Source organism: Xenopus laevis, chromosome 4S (assembly GCF_017654675.1).
Source record: "Xenopus laevis strain J_2021 chromosome 4S, Xenopus_laevis_v10.1, whole genome shotgun sequence".
Classification (NCBI taxonomy): Eukaryota; Metazoa; Chordata; class Amphibia; order Anura; family Pipidae; genus Xenopus; species Xenopus laevis.
In genome coordinates, this window is record NC_054378.1 from 41,293,760 (window position 1) to 41,298,350 (window position 4,591).

A 4,591-nucleotide genomic window follows, 5' to 3' on the forward strand; every position below is an offset into this window, starting at 1 on the left:
AAAGAAGGGAGATAATGTACTTTTTATGAAAAAAAGTCAAAATCCACATGTGAACCGGCTGAACAGGTTAGCATTATTGTACCTTATGCAGCCTCACACACGCTTGCAGCCTGACAGCACGGATCTGCAGGAACTACAACAGGAAGCAGCAGTGAGCACTGGTCTATCAGCAGGTATATGTACCTGGTGAAAACGCTGCCAATTTCCTCCATAAATCCATAAATTCAGTACTCACCAAACCGATTTGAATTTGGCGCCGCCGATGACGTCATCACCAAGCGCCGCTCACTAAACGCAATGCGCTTGTGAGAACACGCTGAAGCATGGCGAGGCGAATCCTCCATCACAGCGCATCAACTCTATCCCCACTGGAGATACAGGGATCGCTCCTATTCCTCGCCAGGTATGCCTAAAGGGAGCAGTCCCTCAGAATAACCCACCCTAAGGTGATTATTCACACGGCCTTCAGACAGCCACCTGTCTGGATCTTCAGACCTTAAGTCCCTTTACATCCTACACTGGAAAGGACAGAAAAAAACACTACTGGGAGATGTGAGGAGGGGGTTAATATAGGCTGTTTTAATTGGTTGTGATATATTCTCTGTCCTACCAGGGGATTGGATATGATCTATCTCAAGTGTGCTGCCTGAAGGACGATAAGAAAAGTCTGGATTATTTATATGTATGATAAATGCTATATTTATAAAATTGGAAGCTTTGGTAATTAGCAGTTCTGTCCACTGCCCCAGAATTGGATCACAAACCTTTTCCTGGCCAAACTATATAATACATCTTTAATGTAGAGCTTAAAGGGATCCTTTCATTGGAAATCATGTTTTTTTCAAAACACATCAGTTAATAGTGCTACTCCAGCAGAATTCTGCACTGAAATCCATTTCTCAAAAGAGCAAACAGTCACATGACTTGGGGCAGCTGGGAAATTGACAAAATGTCTAGCCCCATGTCAGATTTCAAAATTGAATATAAAAAAATCTGTTTGCTCTTTTGAGAAATGGATTTCAGTGCAGAATTCTGCCGAAGCAGCACTATTAACTGATTCATTTTGAATTTTTTTTTTTCCCATGACAGTATCTCTTTAACAAATCAGTCTTTGTAACAGTGTTCAATATATGAGTTTTAAAAGAAGCTTTGTATGTCCTCTTCTCAGCCAATACTCCTGGTCCTCAGGGTTAATCTGTATGTATATTAAATATAACCAGAAGGAATAAACGTTCTTATTTTTAGTAATTTCCAGCACTGTTCAATTTTATGTTTTATTGTCATTCATTTCTGACTTTGGTACTTTGTCCCCTTCACAATAAATAATGTTGAGTGAGGTATTTTTATACACATATAGGGGCAGATTTACTAAGGTTCGAAGTGAATTTGAGGGAATTTTGGAAGTAAAAAAAATTCAAAATTCGAAGTAATTTTTTGGATACTTCGACCATCGAATAGGAAACGACGACTTCGACCTGAAGTAAAATAGTTTGAATATTAGACCATCACGATTTTTAGGATTCGGATTTGGTTTGGCCGGTCACTTCAGACACTTAATCGATTAAGTGTCCTTGAGGGACACGAAACGCGTCAGGCTTTTATACTATAATTCAGTATATGCAAATGGTATGTCATCTCTGTAAAGCCCTACAGAATATATGGCATTATATCAAAAATATAGTACACATATTATACAGTACATATAAAAATGTCCAATATGATAGCTCATAATTTAGCAAATCTACAACTGAGACAGTTTACACTTCTGTCAATATAGGATTACATTTCAGATTACCCTAGAAGTCATTTCTAAGTAAATATATTGTACCATATGAAAATGATATACAAGTTAGCTAAACAAGGAGGCAAGTAATCTGTACAAAATTGCTACTGCTGAAGCATTGGTGGGCTTCCTTATATAGACTACTCACTTCAGGTCCTTACACAACATCTCAATAGGAGTAAGGTCAGGACTTTTAAAGTATTAATTTTCTCCTGCTTTAACCAATTTTCGCAGCATGACTTGTGTGTTGAGGGTGGTTGGCTTGCAGAAAGAGAAGAACAGCTGGATTTCAGCATAGAAAATGGCATTTATTCATACTTTTTGAAGAAACAGGTAACTATGATGGGTATATTAGGGCTTTCTGTGTTTTGTGGGCCTCTATCAAATTTTGGTTTGGAAGCTGGAGTTCCCCTTTAAGAGAAGCCATTAGTTTATTAGAAGCTAGCCTGGTATTCTTATATTCACTGTTATATTAACTTTTAGCATGATGTAGAGCAGGGGTTCCCAAACGTTTCTTACCTGTGAGCCGCATTCCAATTTAAAAAAGAGTTGGGGAGCAACACAAGCATGAAACGTCCCTGGGGATGACAAATTAGTACTATTTGGTAGCCCCTAGTTGGACTTACAGCCTACAGGAGGCGCTTCTTGGCGGCACATCTGGTTTTTATGCAATTAAAACTTCCTTCCAAGCCTGAAGGCCACTGAGAGCAACATCCAAGGGGTTGGTGAACATGTTGCTTATGAGCCACTGGTTGGGGATCACTGATATAGACAGTGATACTATAAGACAATTTGCAATTGGTTTTCTTTTTTTTTACTGTTTTTAAGTTAATTAGCTTTTTATTCAGCAGCTCTCCATTCTGCAGTTTCAGCAGTCTGGTTGCTAGGGTCCAAATTACCCTATCATCAATGCATTAATTTGTATAAGTGACTGGAATATGAATAGGAGAGGGTCTGAATAGAGAGAGGTGAGTAATAAGTAGAAACAACAATAACTTTGTAACATTACAGGGCAATTGTTCCTTAGATGGGGTCAGTGGACACTTCATTCTGAAGCTGGAAATAGTCAGAAGGAAAATGCAAATAATTCATAAACTACAGGTATGGAACCTGTTATCCAAAATGCTCAGCACCTGGGGTTTTCCAGATAATGGATATTTACATCATTTAAGGGATGCACCGAATCCAGTATTCGGTTCGGGATTCGGCCAGGATTAGGCCTTTTTCAGCAGGATTCAGATTCGACAGAATCCTTCTGCCCAGCCGAACCAAATCCGAATCCTAATTTGCATATGTAAATTAGGGGCGGGTAGGGAAATCACGTGACTTTTTGTCACAAAAGAAGATTTTTTCCCACTTTTTCCTTTCCTGGCCATAATTTGCATATGCAAATTAGGGTTCGGTTTCGGATCGGTATTCGTAATCTTTCACCAAGCATTCGTGGATTAGGCCTAATCCCAAATAGTGGATTCGGTGCATACCTACATAATTTGGAATAAAGTAAATTATTTGTCTATGGGAGACATCCTTTCCATAATGCGGAGCTTTCTAGATAACAAGTTTCTGGATAACAATTAAATACAGTTTCTACGAATTAACTATTCTCTAACATACTAAAAGTTAACTTAGAGATGAACCACCCCTTTAAGTATGATCTAAACCAAAATAGTATTATGAATTTTGTGTCCTTCATTTTGTATTTTATTTTACAGAATAGCTTTGGAGTTTGGGTCGGTTTACAAGAACAGTAATGGAAAAATAATACATGCATTGAAGATTTGATCTGCTTTATTGTAGCAGCAACATTGATCGCGATTGGCACTGTTCTCTTAGAGAAAAAAAACACAACAAACATCACTGGAATAGTCACATTCACCATTAAACTCATAGAATTGTGTTAAAAGACTCATATAAGCCTGTTAAACGCTTGTAAGATGCCTAGATACACGAATGTTAGCAACAATCCTGCAACAAAAGGAGTAAAGAAGCAATCCTTTAGAATATATAGTTATTTTCTTGTAAAAGAGAATACTTCTCTATAAGATGCATTTCATTATTTAAGACTAGAGATTCATTTATTGATCATAGACATTTCGAAAATCAGAAAGCACAATGGCTGCTTCTACAAGCCAAAGACTAGCGACTAACGTTGACGAAAATTCGCCAGCGTAACGTCATTTTGGTACTTCGCCGAACAGGCGCAGGGTAACTTTGCTAGCGAAGGAGACTGACGCTGGCTCTGCTTCGCAGTCAATTGGCAGGCGAAGTTGCGCTCCGGCGAATGGACGTAACTACGCAAATTCACTAAGATGCAGATTTTACTGAACGTTGCCTCTTACGCCAGACTTGCCTTCGCCACCTCAGACCAGGCGAAATGCAATTGAGTGGATAAGACTTTAGTTGAAATTTTTCTAAGTATCAAAAAACGCTGGCGTCTTCCTTTTTTCAGGGTGATAGGCTGCAAAAGAGCATATTATATATTTGTTGGGGTAACCGGCTTCCCCCCTACATTTCCTAACATATGGCACATAAACTATACACTTGGCTCATGTGTAGGGCATTATAACAACTCTATTTTATTTTATTAAGCTTCCCTGAGCTTGTGTAGCATAATGTATTTGCTGCAACATATACGTCCATTCAACTTTAACTTCCCGCTGTATGCAAATTAGCCAACGCTAGCGCAACTTCGCTCTGCTTGCCGAATTAACACTAGTGCAACTTCGCCAGCACTCAGCTCCCAGGACGCAACTTTGCATGTTAGTGAATTAGTGTTGTCTGAGCGAATTTTTGTCTGGCGAAGTGTTG